At 49.9% G+C, this 14406-nt stretch overlaps 1 protein-coding gene across 1 annotated transcript in view; it reads right to left on the bottom strand.

Moving 5' to 3' along the window:
• The window catches only part of MED16 (mediator complex subunit 16), a 326193-nt gene extending 316259 nt beyond the window's left edge, over positions 1 to 9934 (bottom strand). The window contains exon 1 of the mRNA XM_069216802.1: positions 9819 to 9934. The gene's annotated coding sequence lies outside the window, so the exon portion shown is untranslated. The remainder of the gene's footprint in view (positions 1 to 9818) is intronic.
• Positions 9935 to 14406: the final 4472 nt, after the last annotated feature.

Below are 14406 nucleotides of genomic sequence, written 5' to 3'. Positions count from 1 at the left end.
AATGAAAACAAAAGCCAAAGGAAGGGTGTGGAGATGAGAAGTGGACGTCATGCAGAGGAGTGGAAAGGATCAACTGCATTGCTTTCAAAATACATAATGGTAATATCAGAACCAATACGGTCATAGCAATGCATACAATGGTAAACAGCATGTTGCAATAAGTAGAACACTGGACTTAATACAGGCAAGTGTGATTGGGGTAAAACATGCATCTAGTACATCAGCAAATTTGTTGGCAGTAGCATATACCAGTAAAAGTTAGCTAAATACACATGTAGAGATATTCCTTGGTAAGTAGTGTATGATGATAAGTGATGCATATAGCTGAGTGTTACAGAAAGGTGTATAGATCTTTGTCAACGTTAATGCCCTCTTCTACAGCTCTAAGTCTGATGATCCAACTACTTTCTAATTGTCTAAGCCGTAGAGTTTTGTTGCCACCTCTGGGTAGTGAACTCACTGCATCTATGCCATGTATGCTAATGCCTAGTATCTCTTGTTGCCCAAGCCTGGCATTGTAGTGAACCGTGAAGGGATAGTTAACATTGTTGTTGCAAATGGCCCTGATGTGTTCTTGTAGTCTCTCCTTAAGTGGTCGGATGGTGCTGCCCACATAGATGAGACAACAAGTGCAGACTATGCAGTAAACTACAAATTTGGTGTTACAGTTGATGAATTTGTTGATTTTGTAAGTGACTGGTGAGTTGTATTGAAACATCGTAAGCTTGTCTTTGATGAAGCAGCACATAGTGCAATGTCCACATTCGTAAGATCCATGTGGAGCTGGTGGTAACCAGGTCTCCATTTGTTCAGGTGGAAGAAAACTGTGACAAAGGTGATTTCGAAGGGCTGGCCCACTGCTGTACGTAATGTTTGGTTTGGGAGGGAGACTTGTTCTAAGGAATCCATCCGCCAAGAGGAAGGGCCAGTGTTTATAAAAAATCTTGTCAATGTTAGAACTAAGTGCATTGTAAGGAGTAATGAAAGATGGAGGTCTGGGTGAGTCCCTCTTTTTGGTGGATGTAACCAACAAATCAGATCTTTTGACATGGTATATTCTATTATTTGCTCGTAATAGCGTATTGTGTGAATAGCCCCCCCGTGAGAATCGTGTGTTCATTACTCTAGATTCCTCATGGAAGACTGTATCTTCACTGCAGATTCTCCTGATCCTGGTGAGCTCTCCATATGGAATGGCTTTGATTTGCGAGGCCAGGTGTGAGCTGCTTGCATGTAAAATGGCATTGCATGCTGTGGGTTTTCTGTATAGTTTCGAGCAGATTTTGTCACCTTTGATATAAAGTGTCGGGTCCAGAAAGTTAACATGTGATGTGCTATGTTCTTCAGTGAAAGTGATGTTATAGGAGTTAGTGTTAAGATGTTGTACAAAAAGGTTAAATGTATCCAAGTCTCCTGACCAAAAAAGGACGTCGTCGATGTACCTGCCCCAGTAAAGTATGTGTTGAGTCAAGTCAGGTGGGCACTCTCTCCATATACAGGGAGTGCAGAATTATTAGGCAAATGAGTATTTTGACCACATCATCCTCTTTATGCATGTTGTCTTACTCCAAGCTGTATAGGCTCGAAAGCCTACTACCAATTAAGCATATTAGGTGATGTGCATCTCTGTAATGAGAAGGGGTGTGGTCTAATGACATCAACACCCTATATCAGGTGTGCATAATTATTAGGCAACTTCCTTTCCTTTGGCAAAATGGGTCAAAAGAAGGACTTGACAGGCTCAGAAAAGTCAAATATAGTGAGATATCTTGCAGAGGGATGCAGCACTCTTAAAATTGCAAAGCTTCTGAAGCGTGATCATCGAACAATCAAGCGTTTCATTCAAAATAGTCAACAGGGTCGCAAGAAGCGTGTGGAAAAACCAAGGCGCAAAATAAATGCCCATGAACTGAGAAAAGTCAAGCGTGCAGCTGCCACGATGCCACTTGCCACCAGTTTGGCCATATTTCAGAGCTGCAACATCACTGGAGTGCCCAAAAGCACAAGGTGTGCAATACTCAGAGACATGGCCAAGGTAAGAAAGGCTGAAAGACGACCACCACTGAACAAGACACACAAGCTGAAACGTCAAGACTGGGCCAAGAAATATCTCAAGACTGATTTTTCTAAGGTTTTATGGACTGATGAAATGAGAGTGAGTCTTGATGGGCCAGATGGATGGGCCCGTGGCTGGATTGGTAAAGGGCAGAGAGCTCCAGTCCGACTCAGACGCCAGCAAGGTGGAGGTGGAGTACTGGTTTGGGCTGGTATCATCAAAGATGAGCTTGTGGGGCCTTTTCGGGTTGAGGATGGAGTCAAGCTCAACTCCCAGTCCTACTGCCAGTTCCTGGAAGATACCTTCTTCAAGCAGTGGTACAGGAAGAAGTCTGCATCCTTCAAGAAAAACATGATTTTCATGCAGGACAATGCTCCATCACACGCGTCCAAGTACTCCACAGCGTGGCTGGCAAGAAAGGGTATAAAAGAAGGAAATCTAATGACATGGCCTCCTTGTTCACCTGATCTGAACCCCATTGAGAACCTGTGGTCCATCATCAAATGTGAGATTTACAAGGAGGGAAAACAGTACACCTCTCTGAACAGTGTCTGGGAGGCTGTGGTTGCTGCTGCACGCAATGTTGATGGTGAACAGATCAAAACACTGACAGAATCCATGGATGGCAGGCTTTTGAGTGTCCTTGCAAAGAAAGGTGGCTATATTGGTCACTGATTTGTTTTTGTTTTGTTTTTGAATGTCAGAAATGTATATTTGTGAATGTTGAGATGTTATATTGGTTTCACTGGTAATGATAAATAATTGAAATGGGTATATATTTTTTTTTTGTTAAGTTGCCTAATAATTATGCACAGTAATAGTCACCTGCACACACAGATATCCCCCTAACATAGCTAAAACTAAAAACAAACTAAAAACTACTTCCAAATATATTCAGCTTTGATATTAATGAGTTTTTTGGGTTCATTGAGAACATGGTTGTTGTTCAATAATAAAATTAATCCTCAAAAATACAACTTGCCTAATAATTCTGCACTCCCTGTATGTAGCCATTCAAAGTAAGCCATGTACAAATTTGCAAAAGAGGGGGAAAATTTCGCCCCCATTGCTACACCTTGAGTCTGTTTAAGCCATGTGCCTTCATGGACAAAGAAATTATTGTCTAAAACAAGTTCAATTAAATCTAATACCTTTAAATCTTGTTCTTATGTCACATTTGCTCTGTGTTCACAAAGGTCAAAAGTCTGTTTTTCTTACAATTCATTTTCCTTCTGACTGCAGAGTTCGGGATGTTGTAAGGTGAACTGTGTGACCTGCTGCTTAGAATGTAAAATGAAAGGATATAGGGTGTCAGGTTTTTCCTAACACACACCATTTAAATGACTAAGTCAACTGTGCAAACATTTCAAAATATATTTCAGAGGTTGTGAAAGCCACTTTTTATATTTCTGTGTGAGGAAAAGATATTTTAATGGGATGAAAACAAATCAGAATACTTTACATGTTGATGTGCAAAGGATATGTTTTCTGAAACCCAATTTTCACAGATGAGGTTTTTGGACATTTTTTGGATGTAACCACATCATGGTTTAGTAAAATATTTATTAAAATTGAGTGTTTACACAAACTGAGAAATACTCCTGCCCTGATGGCAATGTTGTTAGTAAACTAAAAGAAGTCCTAGGTTATGTGGGCTACACCTCATGGGTATGTGGGCTAGATTCTTGTGATGCATGCAGCAAACTGTAGTCTACTTAAACAAAAGAGGTTTTTTGTACTGCAGAAATGTGGAGCTCACATATTTGAATGTGCAATCATAGGTGAGAAGTAAGAAAAAAGGTGAATCTAAACTATTTGCCTAGGATCACACAATTTGAGACCTGTTTACAGGTCAAGTACATTACAGTTAGGTCGAGTAGATTATTTAAGTTACTCAACCTACAGGTCTAGTAACATTTTTATGATTTTTCGAGCCCTGACTTATACTGCTCTTCATCCAGTGGTAAGACAGGTCTAGAAGTCCAAAAGGGAATGGTAAAAACTAGTCTGGAACACTTCCTCATGCATGGACAAGGGAAAGCTAGGAGTTCTGATGTATACTGTTGTAAAGTGTTTTTCATAATGTTCCTCAACAAAATGTAAATAGGCCGGGTGCCACTCTGGCTGTGTTCTGCACTACACAAAACTCAAAAAAATAAAAGCCCAGTCCTGTAGAGTGGGGCCAGAGATTAAAACTGGCCAACTAGGCAGGGCCAGCAGAAGTTAGCAGCCCTGCAGACCAGTGGGTATGGCACTATCTCCACTGAACATTCGGTATGAGTTTGTCTGAGGGATACTCTCACCCCACAGAGCAAGCAATGAGTGAAGGGTGTGTGAGAGTACTGGGTGCAGGGCCTGGGGTAATGTTACTCTAACCCCAGAGAGCACTGGATGCAGGGTCTGTGGGAAGAGGCAGCTTTGAAGAGCAGCAAGTTGAAGGCCTGTGGGGGAGGGGGTATGGTAGCAAAATTGAGCTGTGGGTGACTGGCCTGGCGAGGCATTATTCTAGCACTGTGGATCAGTAGGAGTGGATCTCTAGTTCTGCAGATCAGGGTCTGCGGTAGGGGTACTCAATCCACACACAGCAGTGGGAGCCAGGCTTGCAGAAGGGATAATAGAGCCCTGCAGAGCAGTGTGTATGGACACTGCCTAAGGGCTACCCTAGCAGGGCCTTCAGGATGGACACCCCCATTGGGTGCACAGGCCACAGGAATGGTTCTGAAGCCCCACAGAGCAGTATATGCGGTTCCTGTGTGAGGGGGTAGCCCTTTGGGGCAGTGGTTGTGGTATTTATATGAAAGCTACGCTAGCCCCTCGGAAAAGTGGGTGTGCAGCCTCAGGGAATGGTACTCTAGACACATGAAGTGGTGCATATGGATCCTGTGGGTGGGACAGCCAGGAAGGGCTGCAGATGTGTGACATGCAGGAGCGGATAGCCCCAAGGAACAGTGGGTGCAGGGTTTGTTTTGCAGAACAGCCCCATGGAGCAGTGGTACTGGGGCATTTGGGAGAGGTACTCAAGCCCAGTGGAGAGTGGGTGCAAGTTTGCAAGAAGGATATGCTATCCCCATGGAATAGTGGGGCCAAAGCCTGCAGGAGGGGTGGCCCTGTGGAGTTGCTAATGTGTGGGTGGACAGCCCCGATTAGCTGTGGGGGCAGCATCTGTGAGAGGGTGCCCTGTGGAGGTTTGGGTGTGGACACCCCCACAGAGCAGTGGGTGCAGGATCTGTGAGAAAGGGCTGCCCTATGGATTGTAGAAGCTGTGAGTGTGCACAGCCACGTGGGAGTAGTGGGTGCAGGACCTGCCTGGGGGGTACTCTAGCCCTGTGGACTTCTGCTTGTGGAGACTTTGGGAGGGCTCAGCCGTAGGGAGCAGGATCCGTGGGTGGCCATGTGGATTTGTGGGAGCTGCAAGAGGTCACTGCCTCAGAGTAGTGCGGGAAGGATCTGTGAGAGGGGGCGAGCCTGTGGAGGTGTAGGAGTGAACAGCCCCACGGAGCTCTGGTTCAGGATATGTGAGAGGGGGTGGCCTTATGGAGGTGTAGGAGCTGTGAGTGGGTACAGCCATGTGTAGCAGTGGTGCAGGACCTGCTTGGGGGGAGGAAGGAAAAGGGGGGGGGGGGACTCTAGCCCTGTGGACTTCTGTTTGTGGAGCCTTTGGGAGGGGGCAGATATAGGGAGCAAGACCTGTAGAGCTGTGGGAGCTGTGAGAGAGCACAGCCCCGCAGAGCAGTGGGTGCTGGATCTGTGGGATGGGATGGCTCTGTAGAGTTGTGGGAGTTATGTGAAGGTTCAGCCCTGCAGAGCAGTATGCGCAGGATCTGTAGGATAAGAGGGCCCTGTACAGTTGTGGGTCTGAGAGGGTACAGCTCCTCAGAGCATTGGGCGCAATATCTGTAGGATGAAGCGTCCCTGTAGAGTTGCAGGAGGTATGAGAGGGTACAGCCCCATGGAACAGTGGGTGCAGGATCTATAGGATGGGACTGCCCTGTAGAGTTGTGGGTGGGGAAGGTGTGAGAGAGTGCAGCCACGCAGAGCAGTGGGTGCAGGATCTGTGGGATGGGATGGCCCTATAGAGTTGTGGGTGTGAGAGGGTACAACCACATAAAGCAATGGGTGCAGGATCTGTGGGATGAGATGGCCCTATCGAGTTGTGGGTTTGAGAGAGTACAGACCTACCAAGGAGTGGGCGCAGGATCTATAAAAAGACGTCCCTGTAGAGTTGTGGGAGTATGGAGCCCGACAGAGCAGCGGGTGCAGGATCTGTGGAAAGGGGAAGCCCCGTGGACTTGTGGGAGCTATGAGAGCGCTCATCCCCACGGAGCAGTGGGTGCACGATCTGTGGGATGGGGTGGGCGTGTATAGTGTGGGAGGTGTGAGAGGGCAGCAGAACAGTGGGTGCAGGATCTATGAGAGGGGGATCCCTGTAAAGTTATGGGTGTGAGAGGGTAGAGCCCCACGGAGCAGCGGGTGCAGGATGAGTGTTAAGGGGCAGCCCCGTGGACTTGTGGGAGCTATGAGAGCGCTCATCCCCGCGGAGCAGTGGGTGCACGATCTGTGGGATGGGGTGGGCGTGTATAGTGTGGGAGGTGTGAGGGCAGCAGAACAGTGGGTGCAGGATCTATGAGAGGGGGATCCCTGTAGAGTTATGGGTGTGAGAGGGTAGAGCCCCACGGAGCAGCGGGTGCAGGATGAGTGTTAAGGGGCAGCCCCGTGGACTTGTGGGAGCTATGAGAGCGCTCATCCCCGCGGAGCAGTGGGTGCACGATCTGTGGGATGGGGTGGGCGTGTATAGTGTGGGAGGTGTGAGAGGGCAGCAGAACAGTGGGTGCAGGATCTATGAGAGGGGGATCCCTGTAGAGTTATGGGTGTGAGAGGGTAGAGCCCCACGGAGCAGCGGGTGCAGGATGAGTGTTAAGGGGAAGCCCCGTGGACTTGTGGGAGCTATGAGAGCGCTCATCCCCGCGGAGCAGTGGGGACACGATCTGTGGGATGGGGTGGGCGTGTATAGTGTGGGAGGTGTGAGAGGGCAGCAGAACAGTGGGTGCCGGATCTATGAGAGGGGGATCCCTGTAGAGTTATGGGTGTGAGAGGGTAGAGCCCCACGGAGCAGCGGGTGCAGGATGAGTGTTAAGGGGCAGCCCCGTGGACTTGTGGGAGCTATGAGAGCGCTCATCCCCGCGGAGCAGTGGGTGCACGATCTGTGGGATGGGGTGGGCGTGTATAGTGTGGGAGGTGTGAGAGGGCAGCAGAACAGTGGGTGCAGGATCTATGAGAGGGGGATCCCTGTAAAGTTATGGGTGTGAGAGGGTAGAGCCCCACGGAGCAGCGGGTGCAGGATGAGTGTTAAGGGGCAGCCCCGTGGACTTGTGGGAGCTATGAGAGCGCTCAGCCCCTCGGAGCAGTGGGTGCACAATCTGTGGGATGGGGTGGGCGTGTATAGTGTGGGAGGTGTGAGAGGGCAGCAGAACAGTGGGTGCAGGATCTATGAGAGGGGGATCCCTGTAAAGTTATGGGTGTGAGAGGGTAGAGCCCCACGGAGCAGCGGGTGCAGGATGAGTGTTAAGGGGCAGCTCCGTGGACTTGTGGGAGCTATGAGAGCGCTCAGCCCCGCGGAGCAGTGGGTGCACAATCTGTGGGATGGGGTGGGCGTGTATAGTGTGGGAGGTGTGAGAGGGCAGCAGAACAGTGGGTGCAGGATCTATGAGAGGGGGATCCCTGTAAAGTTATGGGTGTGAGAGGGTAGAGCCCCACGGAGCAGCGGGTGCAGGATGAGTGTTAAGGGGCAGCCCTGTGGACTTGTGGGAGCTATGAGAGCGCTCAGCCCCGCGGAGCAGTGGGTGCACGATCTGTGGGATGGGGTGGGCGTGTATAGTGTGGGAGGTGTGAGAGGGCAGCAGAACAGTGGGCGCAGGATCTATGAGAGGGGGATCCCTGTAGAGTTATGGGTGTGAGAGGGTAGAGCCCCACGGAGCAGCGGGTGCAGGATCTGTGGAAAGGGGCAGCCCCGTGGACTTGTGGGAGCTATGAGAGCGCTCAGCCCCGCGGAGCAGTGGGTGCACAATCTGTGGGATGGGGTGGGCGTGTATAGTGTGGGAGGTGTGAGAGGGCAGCAGAACAGTGGGTGCAGGATCTATGAGAGGGGGATCCCTGTAGAGTTATGGGTGTGAGAGGGTAGAGCCCCACGGAGCAGCGGGTGCAGGATCTGTGGAAAGGGGAAGCCCCGTGGACTTGTGGGAGCTATGAGAGCGCTCATCCCCGCGGAGCAGTGGGTGCACGATCTGTGGGATGGGGTGGGCGTGTATAGTGTGGGAGGTGTGAGAGGGCAGCAGAACAGTGGGTGCAGGATCTATGAGAGGGGGATCCCTGTAAAGTTATGGGTGTGAGAGGGTAGAGCCCCACGGAGCAGCGGGTGCAGGATGAGTGTTAAGGGGCAGCCCCGTGGACTTGTGGGAGCTATGAGAGCGCTCATCCCCGCGGAGCAGTGGGTGCACGATCTGTGGGATGGGGTGGGCGTGTATAGTGTGGGAGGTGTGAGAGGGCAGCAGAACAGTGGGTGCAGGATCTATGAGAGGGGGATCCCTGTAAAGTTATGGGTGTGAGAGGGTAGAGCCCCACGGAGCAGCGGGTGCAGGATGAGTGTTAAGGGGCAGCCCCGTGGACTTGTGGGAGCTATGAGAGCGCTCAGCCCCTCGGAGCAGTGGGTGCACAATCTGTGGGATGGGGTGGGCGTGTATAGTGTGGGAGGTGTGAGAGGGCAGCAGAACAGTGGGTGCAGGATCTATGAGAGGGGGATCCCTGTAGAGTTATGGGTGTGAGAGGGTAGAGCCCCACGGAGCAGCGGGTGCAGGATGAGTGTTAAGGGGCAGCCCCGTGGACTTGTGGGAGCTATGAGAGCGCTCATCCCCGCGGAGCAGTGGGTGCACGATCTGTGGGATGGGGTGGGCGTGTATAGTGTGGGAGGTGTGAGAGGGCAGCAGAACAGTGGGCGCAGGATCTATGAGAGGGGGATCCCTGTAGAGTTATGGGTGTGAGAGGGTAGAGCCCCACGGAGCAGCGGGTGCAGGATGAGTGTTAAGGGGCAGCTCCGTGGACTTGTGGGAGCTATGAGAGCGCTCAGCCCCGCGGAGCAGTGGGTGCACGATCTGTGGGATGGGGTGGGCGTGTATAGTGTGGGAGGTGTGAGAGGGCAGCAGAACAGTGGGTGCAGGATCTATGAGAGGGGGATCCCTGTAGAGTTATGGGTGTGAGAGGGTAGAGCCCCACGGAGCAGCGGGTGCAGGATGTGTGGAAAGGGGCAGCCCCGTGGACTTGTGGGAGCTATGAGAGCGCTCAGCCCCGCGGAGCAGTGGGTGCACGATCTGTGGGATGGGGTGGGCGTGTATAGTGTGGGAGGTGTGAGAGGGCAGCAGAACAGTGGGTGCAGGATCTATGAGAGGGGGATCCCTGTAGAGTTATGGGTGTGAGAGGGTAGAGCCCCACGGAGCAGCGGGTGCAGGATCTGTGGAAAGGGGAAGCCCCGTGGACTTGTGGGAGCTATGAGAGCGCTCAGCCCCGCGGAGCAGTGGGTGCACGATCTGTGGGATGCGGGGGCCAGTATAGTGTGGAAGCTCTCCGCGGGGGCGTCACCCAGAAGCGCGTGGGAGGAGCCGCGAATGGTGACCGCGGCACTGCCCGGGTGGCTCTGGGCACAGCACGGCGCCACGGACGCTGCTGCGGATTCCAGTCACACGTCGCTCGCCTGGAGGAAGCGTACACTCACCAGCACCGGCGTCCCGCTCGGGGGCTGCTCAGGCCGCCACAGTCCGCTCCCGGCAGCAAGGCACCGCGCAGCACCGGCGAGGAGTCTAGGAGCCCGCCCACCGACGGGGGAAGGACATTTCTCAACAGCCAATCACCGACTACGGCAACATCTTTCACAACGCTCAGCTAATGAGCAGCGAAGAAATGTTTCCTCAGCCTATTAAAATGACCGCTTGTCTTGAGCGGCTTTAGGCAATCACATATCAAGAACTCCTAAAACCAATAGGAAGGCCGCACACAATACTCCCACTAACGGAGTATGTTTCCGCCTGCAGGATTGGCTGCGAGGCGAGCCCCGCTCAGTTTGAAGGTATAATAAAGCGGAAGATGCCTGCGATGAGGGGTAACAGTGGACCCCCGCTCCGGGGCGGCTGCCCCCGGCTCAGCTCCGCAAGCGACGGGGCCACCTCCCGGTGTAACTCTTCGGGACACTTTCATCCGATAAGGAAGCAAACTCAGCCCCAAGGGTCCAAGTTCAGGGCGCTCATGCGGGAACACGAAAGTACAAGTTACCAGAGGTGCAAGTAGCGCAGCCTCCTTTCCAGGGCCTAAAGTGGATTAAGTGGGGGGGGTCCTCTAATAAGGGGCGTGGCCACAGCCGTCCGGGCGGGGCCTATGTAAAGAATGGTGCGGTCCTAATAAAGTGAGTCTATAATCCTGTTGCTCACTGATTTGTCCTCTTGCTCAACAAACATTAATTGAAATGAGCAGCAGCATATTTATTTATCATAAGCAATAAAAGAGTTTCCTAATGGAAGTAGATTTCTGTGAGGTAATGAGACCATGCTTAGTGTCTGGGACCTTCATCAAACCCACCAGACTGTTGCATGAAGTAGCTATTAACTGCGTGTTTTCTGGTTTTCTGGGTCTCTATTCGCATAAGGATACAAGCCAACAATAAAAGGCTTGAAATAAATAGTGGTTCCTGAGTGTTACAGCAACGGGGCAGTTTCAGCGCACTTTCTATGTTTGAGAGAAAAGGAAGATTGTCATTTGCTCTTTCCACTCAATACCAGCCATGCTCCAAAGTGTGGCATAAGAAATAATACAAACAAAAAGCCTAAACCCTCTTCAGTCACTGCAGTTTCCATTTGCTCCAAAACTGCTTATCTGATGACCTGGCCAAAACTCTTTGTCACAAAGTCATTATTTTCTTTCCCACTCAATAGAAGGTCCAGAAAGGGGCAGTCTGATGGCTGACAGGCCCGTGGCTCACCATTAACTGCTGTGGTGTAATGGAACAAAGACAGCTCAAAAGAAGACAGAATCTGCCGGTTCCCACTAGATGCATTCATCAGGAGAGTTCAAACCTTTGGTTTCCCAGAGTTTCTGCTGTCTTTTTTTCAGCTCCGCAATTAGGAGCATTGATATGTAGCCCAAAAGGGACCCATTTCAATCCCCCTTTTAAATAACTGCCGCTGCTCAGACCTGGCCGGACCCGCACCTCTTAAAGCCCTGCTCCTTTCCCAGAGAAAAATACCAGCCATCTTTTCATGTTGCAATATTCTGCAAATGCCCCGGACATACTTCGTCAGTAAAACTGTTCCTAAAATTATCTGTATTAAGTTTTATTATGACCTTTCCCTCTTTACTTGAAATATCAGCTGTAGAACACAAAGTGTCACCTTTTAACAATCACTGTTTAAAGTACATGCTGAAAGGGGGAAGAATACCTACTTTAAGTGATTTTTCTAATTTTTGTACAAGCAGAGAAGAAAATTAGTTACTTACCTGTAACTGTGGTTCTCCAGTATTGGTATCTTTCATAGATTCACATGTTTGAATCATCCCCGTCGTCGAGCTCGGAGCCTCACGGTAACGTCAAATACACATAGCAATACACTTTATACATTAGGCTCCAAGGGCCCCCTGAGTCTATCCATGTCGTTTTGCAAAAAAGACCCAAAGTTGAACCTCAGCCAATCAGGCGTCCACACCCTCCAGAACACTCCCAACAGAGGCTCTTTCCCTCAGATTTTTTAGTAGGAGTGTGAAGTTAAGAGGTCATGTAGAAGGGGAGCCTCTGCGGGGAGGAGGGTGGGTCGCATGTGAATCTATGAAAGATACCAATACTGGAGAACCACAGTTACAGGTAAGTAACTAATTTTCTTCTCCAGTATTCGATCTTTCATAGATTCACATGCTTGAATTAGTGTAGCGCGCAGTAATATTTATTAACTAGACATGTAGCTGTACCTTTACAATCCGAACAAACATCAGAATAACAATAGAAATAAGAGTAACAGTACCTCCAGTTCGTGTTCAATGGCAACGGAACAATGTTCTTCTGAAAGTAACAATCAGTCATAATAAGCATAGATCTCTGCATTACAACAAATATGTAGCATGCTACGATAATCAAGCGCCACCATAAGCATTAGAAATAGAAAAAATGTAACCTTGATTAGAATAAGAAACCGTTGTTCACCTACCCTGTTTGTGGAGGTGGGTTGATTCAAGAGGCTCACCTTAACGAAACAAATGCCTCAAGACTGCTTGTCCCACCACTGTGTCCATGTTATTCGTCTCCTCAAGACAGTAGTGTTTCGTGAACGTATGCTGGCTGGACCATGTGGTCGCCTTACAGATCTGCCGCAGGGGCACCCCTGTGAAGAGGGCAGCCGATGTGGCTACAGCCCTTGTCGTGTGGGCTCTTACCCTGCTGTGGAGAGGCTTACCAGCCTGAATATTACAGAACTGGATCGCCAGGCCAATCCACCTAGCTAGTCTGTTTGGATACTGGAAGGCCCTTCCTTGCATCTCCAAAGGCCATAAACAACTGGTCTGACTTGCGTATGCCCTGAGTCTTTTGTAGGTAAAACTTCACCTTCTAACATCCAGGGAATGTAATGTCTTTTCTGCCACTGTCTGCGGATTAGGAAAAAAAGTTTTCAAGATAACCGGTTCATTCAAATGGAAAGGTGAGGGCACTTTCGGAATGTACTTAGGATTCGTTCTCAGAATTACACCTGTAGTGGTGAACTAAAGAAAAGGCTCCTTGATGGTGAATGCCTGTATTTCACTCACTCTCTTAGCGGAAGTAAGAGCCAGCAACAACGCAGTTTTCCATGAAATTAACGTTAACTCCGCTCTATGGATAGGCTCAAAAGGAGGTTTCATGAGCTGCCCAAGGACCATGTTTAGGGACCAAAACGGTGGAGGCGTCCGCAACGGTGGAAAAGCACGAAACAGGCCTTTCAGGAACTGCTTCACAATTATGGTGGAATATAACGAAACCGTATTCTGAGACCTGCGGTATCTTGAAATTGCCGCCAAGTGCACGCGGATGGAAGAATATGAGAGTCCAGACTTTGCTAGGTGTAACAAGTACAGTAGTACCTGTTCTGGAGGAGAGGAGATTGGATGGATCCATTCAGCTGCGCACCACAGACAAAAATGCTTACATTTCAACCTGTAGGTCCTATTGGTAATATCCGCTCTAGCCCTGGCTAGATTCTCCCTACATTCCGAAGAGATGTTTACGGTGGAGTACTCATGGAACTCAGGAGCCAGGCCGATAAGTGGCGAGATGACGAATCCGGATGTGTGACTTGGCCCTGGTGCATTGTCAACAGGGATGGCTTCAGTCTGAGTAGCACATGTGGCTGTTCCGATAGCATGAGGAGCTCCGTGAATCACACCTGCCTGGGCCACCTCCGTGCTATTAATAGGAGGCGACAACCCTCCGCCTTCATCTTGCTGATGACTCTCGGTATCAGTGTGATCGGAGGAAAGGCGTAGGCATAAACGCCGGACCATCTCCTCGAAAACGCATTCCCCCACAATCCTCTTTGGGGAAGCCAGCTTGCGTAGTAAGGGCATTTCTTGTTTTCGAGCGTGGCAAACAGATCAATGTTTGGTCTGCCCTATAACTGGAAGAGTTGGTCCAGAATCTCCTCGTCTAGTTCCCACTCGTGGTAGGTGATAATTGTCCTGCTCAGGGTATCTGCCAGCACGTTGGTGTGTCCTGGAACGTGCTCCGCCTTCAGAGAAATGTTGTGCGCTATGGCCCATTTCCAGATGTTCTGAGCCTTCTGCGAGAGCTGTAGAGACCTTTTGCCACCCTGCCTGTTTAGATAAAACATGCTCGTGGTATTGTCTGTCCTGATTAAGACATTCGAGCCCTGAAGCCTTGGTAAGAAAGCCTTTATAGCATGGGTACTCGCAATCATTTTCCCAGGGGCCAAAAAGTTTGGTCTGTGATGTGCCTGGGGGCCACATTGATGCCAGGGCAGTGGCAGTTGGGTGGGGTGACTAGGGGGATTGGTGGCAAGGTAGGTGTAGGGGAGCAAAGGATATACATCTAGTGGGTGAAATAAACAATGGGAAACCAGAAAACCTGAAATTAATCCCGGCATACCCACTTTTCCAAATTTTGTGATCCTAGGCAATTGTTTAGTGTCATTTTCCCTCCTTTTTCAGCATTATCACATTTAAGATGACCTCGAAATACATGATTTATGGTGTGCGCTGCACAAAACCTGCTTCTATGTTTGATTTAATAAACTATAATGTTGTTTATTTATGATAGGAACCCAGGCCACCCA

Source organism: Pleurodeles waltl, chromosome 12 (genome assembly GCF_031143425.1).
Source record: "Pleurodeles waltl isolate 20211129_DDA chromosome 12, aPleWal1.hap1.20221129, whole genome shotgun sequence".
Taxonomy (NCBI): Eukaryota; Metazoa; Chordata; class Amphibia; order Caudata; family Salamandridae; genus Pleurodeles; species Pleurodeles waltl.
The sequence above is the reverse complement of the archived record's forward strand: the minus strand, read 5'-3'. Positions and strand labels throughout refer to the sequence as shown.